Source organism: Podarcis tiliguerta, assembly GCF_965153285.1.
Source record: "Podarcis tiliguerta genome assembly, chromosome: W".
Lineage (NCBI taxonomy): Eukaryota > Metazoa > Chordata > Lepidosauria > Squamata > Lacertidae > Podarcis > Podarcis tiliguerta.
In genome coordinates, this window is record NC_139552.1 from 21025709 (window position 1) to 21038529 (window position 12821).

Below are 12821 nucleotides of genomic sequence, written 5' to 3' on the forward strand. Positions count from 1 at the left end.
GATGGCAACCCTACCCACTTGTGCCAAATTGCCTGGCATACATTACAAGCATCTAGTCACATAGATTCTCCAGAATCCCGGGGCTAGCCCACCTGACGGGAAGAGTCCGCGACCAGAAGGAGGAGGAGTACCAGGAAGAATGGACAAAATTCAAAGATTATGTAGCTAAATATGTCAAGATAACCTAATTGGAAAAGCTTGCAAATATGAGATAGGCATAGGATTTAAATATGTAAGGATAGGAATTAAGATGTTTCAAGCTAGATTAGAAAGAATGAAAGATGTGAAGTGATCAAGTTTTTGTTTGTTTGTTTGTTTGTTTTTGAGAAGATTGATTTTGGAAAACTGTTAAAATGAAATACAATGAAATTCAACCAGGGGGATTTGAGGAAGTCACTTAACAATGTTATCAAGATTGGTTTAATTACAATTAGGATGTATGTATGTTTGTTTCTTTGTCTCAAAAAAAATTGGAAAATTAATTTAAAAAACTGAAAAGAAAAACACCATAGATTATCCAGAATCCCAAGCAGCGACACTGTGAAACTTTCATAGGAATAAAAGGTAGGGGGAAAGGAGGCACAATGTCAAGCAGGCAGCAGAATAAACCCGAGCACTGTGGGTCTAAAACCGGCCCCTGAATCTCTTGCTCCCCACTCTGCCCTTCTAACAATACCATTTTTTTGCTTGCTGGATGGCTGTGTGCAATGAGAGCTCAGTCACTGAGGAAGGGTGCTGGCCCAGTGGGAGAAGCATGTGCTTGGCATGCAGGCGATCCAAAAATCCATTCAAGAGCAAAATTCCAGTTCTCATGTTTTCTGTCGAAAATGGCTAATTTAAAGGGGAATAGCATGGTGCCTTCCACAGAGTCAGACCATTGAGCCGCCTAACTTCTTAAGGGAGGACCAGAGCTCGCTGGTGATGCAGGTCCCAGAACAGTCTCCAGCATCTCCAGGTGAAACTGAAAACATCACCTGCCTGGAACCTTGTAGAGCCACTGCCAATCAGTACAGACAGTGCTGAGTTAGGTAGCTATGATCCATCCACCATCACCCTTGGCCCGAAGCAAAGGCACATCGCTGGTCCAAATCTTTGAAAGACTTTCCCTGCTCACCAAGCCACCTGCCCTCCTTTATGCCTTGCCGATGGCTTATCAAAGGGATCCTCACTGCAAGTCTCATCAAGGCAGACAGCTTGATGAAATCTTGGTGCCCTTTCTTACAAAATGCTCACAGGGACAATGGCACCAGTTGCCCTCTGGACTCACAGGGTGCAGCTGATTTGGGAGCCATCAATTGGACACATTTGGAATGGCCCTTGAGAAAGGATGGTCTGCCTATTGTCAGCAGCTTACCACCTTGTTGTTTGCTAAAAACTTGAATAAAAAGCATGCTTAAAATAAAACAGGAAAAATGAAATTTTGCTGGCTTCTTGAGAAAAGAATAATGCCTCATTCTTTGTATCTGCTTTTAAATGTTGTTTCTCTTCTCTTTGTAATGAGTTTTACTGGGTCTGTGGTCATTTTAAGTTGCTTACCTTCACTAAAATATATAAATCTACTCGACTGGAAACTTTTATTATCCAAATTCAAACCCACTTTGGATAGCCAAATTCCTGGAGTGGGGAGGAGGGTTCAATGTTCTAATAGAGTAGATATGGACAGTCCTTCAGTACAGCAAAACTTGACACTTTGAAACCTTTGAGTCCTTTCCAAAAGGACTTCACCCACTATTTAGGGGGGAAGTATGTCAGAACTGACCTTCTGCAGTACTGATTCCACATTCTTGGACTCCTAATCTTACACGGAAATTAGAGCTGGAACCATCTCAGGCCCTCTGGCTCTTGAAATGACCATGACCTATTGAGCAAAACCACAGAATCCACCTCTCTGGTGACTAAACCCCACTTGCGTTTACAAAATAAGTTAACAACAGAGGAAAATCATGGAAGAAATAAAATGGCTTTTGAAATTAACAAAGGCGATTCCTTTTATCCACATGTATTACGGGACGTGTTCAAAGCGCCCCTAAGGAGAAATTCTGTAAGCAAAGGTAGCAGGCTTTGAAAAGCTTATGCAGATACACAAGGACACATTGCTAAAAGAAACAAAGGGATTTGGAGGGACCATGAGTGAACAGGTAGTACCAGAATGTACAGAATTGTACCTAGAAAAAGGTTACAACTGGATTACCTTTTTGTAAACAACAACAACCCCCGAAATAAAACTCGGAAGCAGCAGGACTCCTTAGGAACTCTTCAAAAAACAAAACACAAAACTGCATATCCCTACCTAGTCACCAAATGTGAGGGGAAACGTAAACAGCATCTTACACTGCTTCAAATGATAGCCAGATTCTGCCATTTTTTACCACACCAGAAGTAAAAGCACAGGGCATTAATAAGTTTTTGAAAAATCATGCACTTCATTTGTAGGCAAGGGAAAGCTTTCTGAAATGTACAAAATCTTACTAAGACACACAATCTCTTGAAATGACCAAGCAGCGGACGAGATTCGGGGACAGTGGTGTGCCGCCTGGGGAAATGTTCCTGTCCATTCACCTGAAGCAAAGATGTGGCGACCTTGTGCATCCATAAATAACTTTCAGAAATGTATTTCATTACTTGCCAAAGCTTCTCAATGGGCTACCAAATGGCATTTCTTTCTATTTTGGATGAAACTGGGGAAGCAGCTTTAGAAGAAGGGGTTGCTGACATTCACTGGCCTGGAAAACACCTGATGCCAATATGATGGCAAATTGTGGGTGGTGCATTGATGGAGAAACTAAGGCAACAAATGGGGACATGGCGCCACCGGTGTTCTAAAGATACATTTCATGTAAAGATTATGATGAGCTTCTTCAAATGCCCACAGCCTCTTACAAGCAGAGGTTTTAGATCAATTTTCTGTAAACCTCTGTCATAAATAGTTGTCACTGGAAATACGACCCAACAATGCAATGCTGGACTCATCCCTCCCGTCAGCGTGCCTGGAAAGCACGGGTCCCAGTAGTTTCCGCCTTACTCTGCTCCTTTCTCTGTGAAAGCCTGCTCTTTAGCTTTCACATCGGAGCAAACCTCAACCCACCCCCTCCCAAAGAAACCTTTTTTGTGAGCCCCCCTACTCTGCGTGTGCTTTCTTTGGCTCCTGTCTCAATGTGCAGAAATTGAGCACATGAATTTTCCAGCATCGGGAGTTTCCCCCAAGACAGTGTCGAGATCAGGCATGTTTGTGTGGCTCCACGCTTGCAGTTATTGGGGCTTTGGCTAAGAGGAGTGCATGCACTTTCAGCAAGACATAGCTAGCTAGCTAGCTAGCTAGACAGTTTACCTCCCTTTGCTACAGTTTAAATTTCTGCATGCCATCTGCTGTTGTGGAACAAGTCATCCCCATGATCCCTCTAGCCCAGTGTTCTCTAGGGCAGCCCACAGAAGCTCTCAAGGGTTTCAGACAAAACATTTGTTCACTTCAGCATATAGCAGTCCAAAGAAATGTATGCTCTAGAAGGTCACAGGCTCCCCCGTCCTTGGGGTAGAGGTTTGACGTCTGAGACTAGATCTGCAGGACTCAGAAACATTTCACTCTGTAGAGATGAGTAGTCGGCACCGTCCGAGTATAGGAGGAGGGGGGTGGGGGTGGAATACAGGGCTGAGAAATAGAAGGATGCGTTCAATCTCCTACACGAAGCCAGAGCCAATTATGAAGATTGACCAGTTGCTTAGAGATCAAATGCATGGATCATGCAGCTGCAAAGAGGTCTACCCAGCCGCTCCCACAGGCAACATGGAATTCTTCTGTGCAATTGACTGTCTTCTTGTTGTAGTTGTTAAAGATGTAAGACAAGCCTATATTGCACTTCCTTAAAAATGCCAGGTCACTTCACAACAATATACTGATGGACTCAGTAGAATCAGCAATCAGTACTGGGGAGGAGGCTCAAGGCCAGGGGGCAGCAACCTTTTTCAGCCGTGGGCTGGTCCACCGTCCCTCACAGCATGGGGGGGGGGGGTGGCGGACTATATTTTGGAGAGAGAAAATGAACGAATTCCTATGCCCCACCAAGAACCCAGAGATGCATTTTAAATGAAAGGACACATTCTGCTCATGGAAAAACACATTGATTCCCGGACTGTCCGTGGGCCGGATTGAGAAGACGATTGGGCCGCATCCGGCCCCCGGGCCTTCGGTTGCCTACCCCTCTCAAGGCAATCACTTCCTGCACTTCACGTTAACGCGGAAGACGGCCCAGTTGTGCTCAGATGCTCAAAATTCCCTTTTCACCTTTGAATCTTTGGAGGGTCTGTTTCAGTTGGCATTGGGACAGCTCACCTAGCAGTGCAGCTGCCTTTATTGCAGAGGCAGGAAGTTTCCTTCCTTTCATATTCAGGATTTCTGTACTCACACAGAAATAATAAAATGGTTTCTGCTGTTTGTTAAAAGTCATGAATGAACTCTCACCACTCGTTGATAAGGTAGCTTGCTTGTGTTTCGAGAAATCGTATAAGAGGAGCATTCATAGGAAGTTGCACTTGGCTAGCCTAGCACTGCCTACACTGACTGGCAGCAGCGCTGCAGGGTTTTCAAACAGGGGACAGTCCCAGCCCTGTCTGGTGGAGATCCTGGACTGAACCTGGGATCTCCTGCATGCAAAGCAAGGCCTCCCTCAACTCGGGAGGCGTGACTTCTCTACTGTATTTCAGCAAATGCTTTCACTTTATCATTTCATTTTCATCTGTATATTTTGTGCACATATTTTCCTGTATATTTTAGACAGAGAGGAGTAGCAATAGGGTTAGAGACAAGGTTCAGAGTTAGTGTTGTGTGAGCCTTTTAAAGTTTAAACAGGAGGGGATTTCAGCTGAAGAGATGGCCAGCATTGTGAATCTGTAAGTAGGATTTCGTCTGCTTCTTTTTTGTAATCTTCTGGGGCGAGGGCTTGGGGTCCCCCACACGGCCAGCATCCCCATGGAATTCAACCCCTTCCTGAGCAGCTGAACTTCTCTTCCCACCCGCCTTCCCATTCTCCCTCAAATCTCATTGCAGCTCCGCTGGTTAGAGGGAGCTGCAGATAGCACCAAGGTTGCAGGTTCGATTCCCATAAGGTACAGCTGCATATTCCTGCATTGCAGGGGGTTGGACTAGATGATCCCCAGGGTACCTTCCATGATCATTATTTGGGGATGCTTTTGATTACATTCGTAGCCCACTTTTCATCCAAGCAGTTCAAGGTGGCATTGATGGCTTGCCTTTCCCCCTGTTGTTCCCCTCACAACAAACCTGTTAGGCAGGCTAGGATGAGAGTGACTGGACCCAACATCAAACTGTGCACTTCATGACTGAGTGGGGATTTGCACTCGGATCTCCCAGGTCCTCCTAGTCCAGAATTCTAGCCACTATACACCCCCCCCCTCTCTGTACCCCTTCTCCGTTTCTCAACTCTTCAGCCATCAACTGCAACAGACAGGGGTTCTGTCAGTCTTCCTGTCAGTCACTCTGACTCTAAGAGAGTTTTCATTGCATGCTTCGGCTCATCTATGCCTTGATGCTTTGACGACCTTCCTAGCAGCCCCCTTCGCTCTCCAGGCAGGGCTGCTCTCCTAAAAGCATTGTGCTGAGGGCTCTTTTAAATGCTGGAAATGCTTCCCTTATCTTTCCTTTGCTGGGGGTGGGGGTGGGGGGAGTGTTGGAATCCCCCCCCACACACATACATGAGATGCGCCACTGTGTTCCTGTGGAGAGCGGTTTGGGGTCTGTGGGTGCATAAAAAAACAAAAAGAGCCCTATTGCGTGGCGAGTTCCCGCCCCCCCCCCCAAGTGGAAATAAAGACACATGACACAATTATTTAAGGTTAATGGGCTAAATATGGCCACAGCTTTATTGGTTACAGGTGATGAGTGGTATTGGCTTAGGCATTGGTCCTAACCGACTATCCGGCTTCAGCCCGTCCGCTTGAAGTCCGGGAAGGGTTAACCACCAGTAGGGGGAGTCCTGCTGATGCACAGCAACTCGCAAACCCCCCCCCCCAGGTAGGCGAAAAACCAAGTCCGGCAGAAGAGGGAGATCCCCAATAGGGCTGGTCACGCCCCCCTGAGCCAGCCAATTCCCTCAGTCGCACTTTCCAGACTAAGGAGAGCCCACTCATCTGGTTTCTCTCGGGATGTTCGGATTGTGGAACACAGATTTCCTCTCCACCGTAACCATGTCTCTCAGCATACCACTTTATTTCCCCCCAGATAGGTGGCTACTATTCCCTTGTAGGAAGATGTGCTTATTTAGATTGCAACATTGCAGTGGGAGCAAAGGCCACCTTTCTTCTCTCAAGAGGGTTAGTCGAGCTTCTGTTCTTACGGAAAAATCCAGGTGGGAGGCTGCTCAGAGCCCGTGGGTCCCTGCGGAAGAAAGAAGGAGTCCAGCCACCAAGCGGAGCAAATAGCGGAGACCAAAGTTGATTGCGCAACAGGTTCAGAGAGGAATTGAACCCCGAGAACGGGGTGACAAGGAATTTCAAAAGTTCCTATCTTATCCCAGCAGACAGTTCGCTAAACATCACCACTCCATCAGAAAAGGGGAGGGTTATACATGGTTAACATTGAAGGAATGTGTTGGGGTAACATGCAAATACAGGATATGTCCTGGGAAATCCGCTCCACTTCCCGGTGGGGAGGAGTTGCGGTGGACCACGTGGCCACCCACTCCCCACCAGGGGCGGGGGACTCTGTCCCCGTTGCCTATGGGATCCCGGCCACGTCAGAGCCAACCCCCAGAGAACTTCCTCTTTGGCTCGCTTCCTCAATCACCCGCCCTCCCTCCCTATTTTGCAGGTTAGGCAATGGCCTTGCTATGGACTTGGGTTGGTCGCCTTGGTTGTCCGAGGGGCCTGGTAGGAATTTTACCACTTGGCAAATTGGCACTGGACACTTGGTTTTCGCCTACCTCGTAGCAATCGTCACAACTTTGTTAGGGTTGCGGTTAGGCATTGTTTCACCTTGTGCTTAAGGGTATTCCGTTAAAGGAATCCGGGGGTGTTGATCTAGTCTGAAGCCCGGCTGGGGGGCTAAGGCCTTGACACGACCCCGACGGGAGCACCAGGGGGAGCTTGAGTTGGTTCGCATCAACAGGGCTCCCCCTACTGGTGGCTTACCCTTACTGGGACTTCCTGCACAATGGGCAGGAGTCAGATATAGTCAGGTCCAATCAATGCCTAAGCCAATACCGCTCACATTCGCCGAAGAATGGATGCTTTTGAATTCTGCTGCTGGAGGAGACTCTTGAGAGTCCCATGGACTGCAAGAAGATCAAACCTCTCCATTCTCAAGGAAATCAGCCCTGAGTGCTCACTGGAAGGACAGATCCTGAAGCTGAGGCTCCAAGACTTTGGCCACCTCAGGAGAAGAGAAGACTCCCTGGAAAAGACCCTGATCTTGGGAAACCTGGAGGGCGCAAGGAGAAGGGGACGACAGAGGATGAGATGGTGGGACAGTGTTCTCCAAGCTACCAGCATGAGTTTGAGCAAAGTGTGGGAGGCAGCGGAAGACAGGAGGGCCTGGCGTGCTCTGGTCCAGGGGGTCACGCAGAGTCGGACACGACTAAACGACTAAACAACATCTAGTTTTGATTGGATTAACAGGGTAACGAGGTTTCGATTGACTCAGTCCGTTGTTCTCGCAGCGGGAGCTGAAATCACCTTGTCAGCGCTCAGTGGAGCGTGCAAAACAGCTGGAGCTGAGCTGCCTCTGCAGAGCCATGGCATTGCTGCGATTGGCTGAAGGGCTACATTCAACGCCATCTGATTGGCTAGAGCGCATCCTCATGCAAATACATTGTTCATTCATCAAATACATCGATCGTGTATAGCATCGGGATACGGGGTCAGAAATGGCGCTTTCTTCTCGGGGGTTTGGACTTTTGTGCGGTGCTTGGTGCAACGTTGTGACGGGGCGAGGGGAGTCCTAGTGTGGCAGGGTTCCCTTGAGGTCATCGCCTCGGGCTCTACGTCTCTTACTCAGGAGTAAGACTTCGTTCATATGCCCCCCCCCTCCATTCCGTAACACTCTTCATATGGACTTCATGGAGTGTGCACTCTCGCAGGGTCTGCTTCCAGAAACTACTATTGCAGATGTATATATTTTGGCAGAAATGGTTTACAAATATGCACGATGGCAAGCAGGCAGACAGGAACAGTTACAAAGCAACCTTGGTCCTGCCTAGCCTGGAAGCTGTTTCCAACTAGTGAACTGGAAACCTTTCAGCAACCTTTACAACCATCTACAAAGCCCGAAGTTTGTAGGATTCTCTTCTTTCAGCTGCGTCTTGGCTCTGTGCTCGCAAGTGTTCTAGTGACTTTCAGGTAACTTGGAAAGCATGGTAATGATGTCTTGGTTCTGAAGAATGATATTTCCCCCAGTCTGACTTCGTTATCCTGGTGATGATTCAGCTAGATGTTGTACACGCTGACCATATTCCAGAAGGGGTTTGTTGTCTTGGCCTTGCTTTGGCTTACTGAGATCTGTCTTCTCCCTATAGGTGCTCATTCTAACATGGATAATTGTAACGTTTGACTTCATTGATCAGAAGGGAAATATGAATGCTCTCTATGGTTTCTTCTTCCGCTTCTTACAATATGAGAAATTGGTAAGATAAAAAAGAATGTGTTATTTTGAAGGAACTCGCTTTCATTCTGACATTAACCCAAATCAAACAATAAAGAGTACTTTCCGAACACACAACAGGACACCATGTGAAAAGTGGGGCCTTAAACACATTTGAATCAAATACATTTGGAACAAGTGATTGTTACATTTAAGGAACATTCTCTAGGCGATGAGATTGGGGGGAAATACAAAAACCCATTCGGATACATTTGGATACATTTAGAAAATTACAGCATTTTGAGGAAAAACACATTCAGATCCATTCTTCAGATCCTTCTGTGCGGCCTACAACAGACTCCTGTCTGGCAGGAAACCTCTTGATGGGTTTACCTGCATATTCTTTTGTGATGAGAACTACTTACGGTATTTATGTATGTGTTTACATAAGGTATGTATCTTATAACTTCTAATTTTCCGAGCACCAGGAATTGACCAGATGGTGCAGGATGCCCCCCCCCAAGTATCTGTTGGAAGCAGATTTAGGAGTGGGGGGTGGAAGCACCTACTGGTGGGGAGCACACTTCTTCTGGGGATGCTTCCTCCTCCTCCTCCTCCTCTTCCCCCTTCTCCCTGGGGCCTCAAGATGAGAAGTCAGGCTGGAAGTCTCCTCGGAGAAGACAAAGGAGCAAGCATGGCTGCCTTTCCTCTTCTCCAGACCAGTTAGTTGGACTAGAAACCTTTCCCATCCCAGTTCTGCAGTGGTTTTCAAGCAGTGTGCTGTGGCAGCTGGGGTGCCTTGAATGATGGTCAGGGGTGCCGCGGGAGACACTGGCCTCTGTCCCTCTTTCCTTCCCTCCCTCCTCGGATGCCATCTCTGCCTCCCCAAGGCTTGCCCAGCTGTTCTCCCCCAGAGAATGGTGCCTCTGGGGCTGGCCAGGGGGTGTGGGCTGCCAGGAGCTGAGGGGCCCTTGCTGTTGGGAATGGACAGGCAAGTCCCAGGCCCCTGGGGGGCAGCGGGGGCAGCTCAGAGACCAAGAGGAGGACTCCGAAGGAGAGGGGAGAGGGGAGGAGGCTGAGAGAGCACTCCGCAAGGGAGGCTGTTGGAGAAAGGGGGAGGGGAGGCAAGCAAGGGGGGACCTAACTGGTCTCCTGAGCCCCACAGGGGTGCCGCAGAAAGAAGGGAGTTGGTCCAGGGAGCCGTGGACCCCAACAGGTTGAAAACCTCTGTACTTTTCTTTCCTCCAGTCAATTACTTTCCTATTATAGCAAGGCCACTGGACCCAAGAAGCCAGTCGAATATGCATCTCCTCTCTTTGTCGCCCCCTGGAGATTCGGAGGAAAGAGAGCGGCGAAATTCTGGCCTATCAAGCAGACCTGGACAAGGAAAGCAAAGACCTCCTTGGAAGTGTCCCTATTCTTACTAGTGAGGGAACAAGCACTTGAAGAAGCAAGTCCGGACTGAGGAGGGATGGGGAAATCTGCCCATTTCAACTTCTCTCATTTCTCCTTTTTCCATATCGGTTTCTTATTTATTTATTATTCTGAAAATGAATCAAATGCTAGGGTGGCTACCTTCTCGTATAAAGATTTTGATACGTGCTTTACCCTCATAAATACATTTTTTGTGAACATTACCTGGAAGGGATGAGCAGCTGGCCAGACTCTGCAGGAAACTCTCCTCTCTTGAGAGGATCATCCAGGTGATGGAGGAAAAGGGTCAGCAGCCAGCGAGTGAACTGCTGCAGGTAAGACGGCTCCAGGAAAAGGCTGCCTCCCATCCTTTCTGTGCCCCTTTCATGTACGCAAGGAGTGTAGGGGCTCAGTTGACGGAGCCTCGAGTCAGCTTTGTAATGGACAGGAACACCCCAGAGAGCTGGGATGCTGAACTCACCTGAAGGCCGACTAGAGATTCTTCAGTCTTCTTGAGGGAAGGGGAGGGGATTTTCTGCTCCTTGCTGATGATTTGCCTCCAAATGCCTTCCCGCTGGGCAATGCTGCCTTCCTGCCCTGCCCTGGGCTTCGCCAAGGATGCAGTCAGGCCTCCTTCTGACATGAGCCAGTCTCTTGACCAAGCTTCTCTTCCCGTTCCCTCCACAACTTCTGGGTGGATCCCCTTCCCCATAGATCCTGATCGGCCCAAAATGGTGCTCGGACACAGTGACCAAAGAGCAAGACAGAGGGACTCATCCAGACTGCGCCACCTTCTCCACTCACAATCCCATATGGCCAGACGTACAAGTGCTCCTGAACGCCCTCTTTAAGGAGGCGGAGAAGGCTGACATACTGGCAAAGGCAGGAGAAGCCCTATTACGGAATGATTACCAGATGTCCCCGTCTCCCGGGGACAGTCCCCGGATTTACAAATCTGTCCCCAACAAAATCCGTCCCCTTAATGTCCCCGGATTTCATATAAGGCCCCCAGATTTATATTTTAAGTGTTGTAGATTTATTAGTAGGGAAGGAATGTTGCGTGATTGGTTCAACGGCACAAGACACATCATATGGGGACTTCTGGCGAGGCAAAATGGCGGGTGCCAGGGCAATGAGCAGCTCCTGAAGCCAGCCAGAGCCAAGTGCACTACCAGGCTGGCTCCGGGCTGCTGAGACTGCCGCCTGCGCTGCCACTGCCGAGGGGGAACCAGGGATGCCCGGCGCGTCAACTGGGGGAACCGCTGACACACACCCCCGGACCCAAATCGAGGCAGGAGCGAGAGCGCCCAGCCACGTGGCCGACTGCCCAGCGGCGCTCCAGGGCCAGTAAAAACCCCGGAGCCAACCCAGGGAGAAGGAGGAAAGGAGAAGGAGAAGGAAGAGAGAGAAAGAGGAAGGAGAAAAAGGAGGGGAGCCCCGACCTTGCGGCCGCTGAGGACGAGAGGTAGGAGAGCACCAGGAGGGCAAGGACACGGGGCCGAGCCCAGGCCCGACCCAAGCCTACCCCATGGCAGATAGCACTCCAAGAGATCAGGCTGGGGCCCAGAGGAAGGCCACGCGACAGAGGAGACCCAGAAGAGAAGGTATTACTTCTCATTTTTTAAAAAAAATGATTTTAAAAAAATAACATTTGTTTCTCTTTTGAAAAGAAAAAAAAAAGTGTCCACAGATTCTTTGAAAAAAATCTGGTAACCTTACCTTAAATCCTAACCTTCTGATTCCAAGTCTCTTCTTTATCAATATTCCCATTCCGTTAACCGCACCAAGCAAAAAGCTGTAAAATGCAAGTTTAAAATGCAAGCTTTCCTTTGCATCTCACAGAACTTTAAATGTAATTCGTGGGTTTTTTCACCTGTCCTCCAAACTTAGGTCTTTTTGCCATTCTTTATTTTTTATTTTTTAAAAGATATTTATTAAAATTTTCAACATATTACAAAAATTAGAAAGAATAAAGAAGAATAAAAAGAAAAAGAAAATACAAAATAAAAACAGTTAAAAACAAATCAGTCTTTCCATAACTTATCTTTCCTTTACTTATTTCCCTGACCTCCTCACACCTGCCTTTCTTGCATTCCAGTTCAATTGGTTAATTCAGCAAATCCTTTCCCTCTTTAATTTTATCTTAATCTTTTATCTTAATATATTATAGCTTTAAATTATCCCCTGTTAACAATCCATTTTTACATATTCCTTGACATTGCTGCTAAAAAATCCCACTTAACTTCAATCCAGCATCATTCTAACATTCATTAATTTTACAGTGTTTCTGTAAGTAGTCTTTAAATTTCTTCCAATCTTCTTCCACTGACCCTTCTCCCTGGTCTCGGATTCTGCCCGTCATTTCCACCAATTCCATATAGTCCATCACCTTCATCTGCCATTCTTCCAGAGTGGGTAATTCTTGTGTCTTCCAATACTTCGCAATAAGTATTCTTGCTGCTGTTGTAGCATACATAAAGAAAGTTCTATCCTTCTTTAACACCAATTGGCCAACCATGCCCAGGAGAAATGCCTCTGGTTTCTTCAGAAAGGTATATTTTTTCACCTGTCCTCCAAACTTCGGTCTTTTTGCCATTCTTTAAATGGGAAATCAGTAGTCAAGCCATACTTTTTGGTAAAACGTTCGTCTGGATCCCGGAAGTCCTACCTGAGAAGAACAAGGGGAGTGTCCGCTAGCGCCAGCCGCTTCTCCTTCTGCAAGCAGCGCCACCCGAATTCCCACCTGGGATGAGCCGCTTGGCGCACTAAACTGAGCCGCCGGAGAAAGACTGGGGCGGGCGGCAAGTGGGGGGGGGGGAGT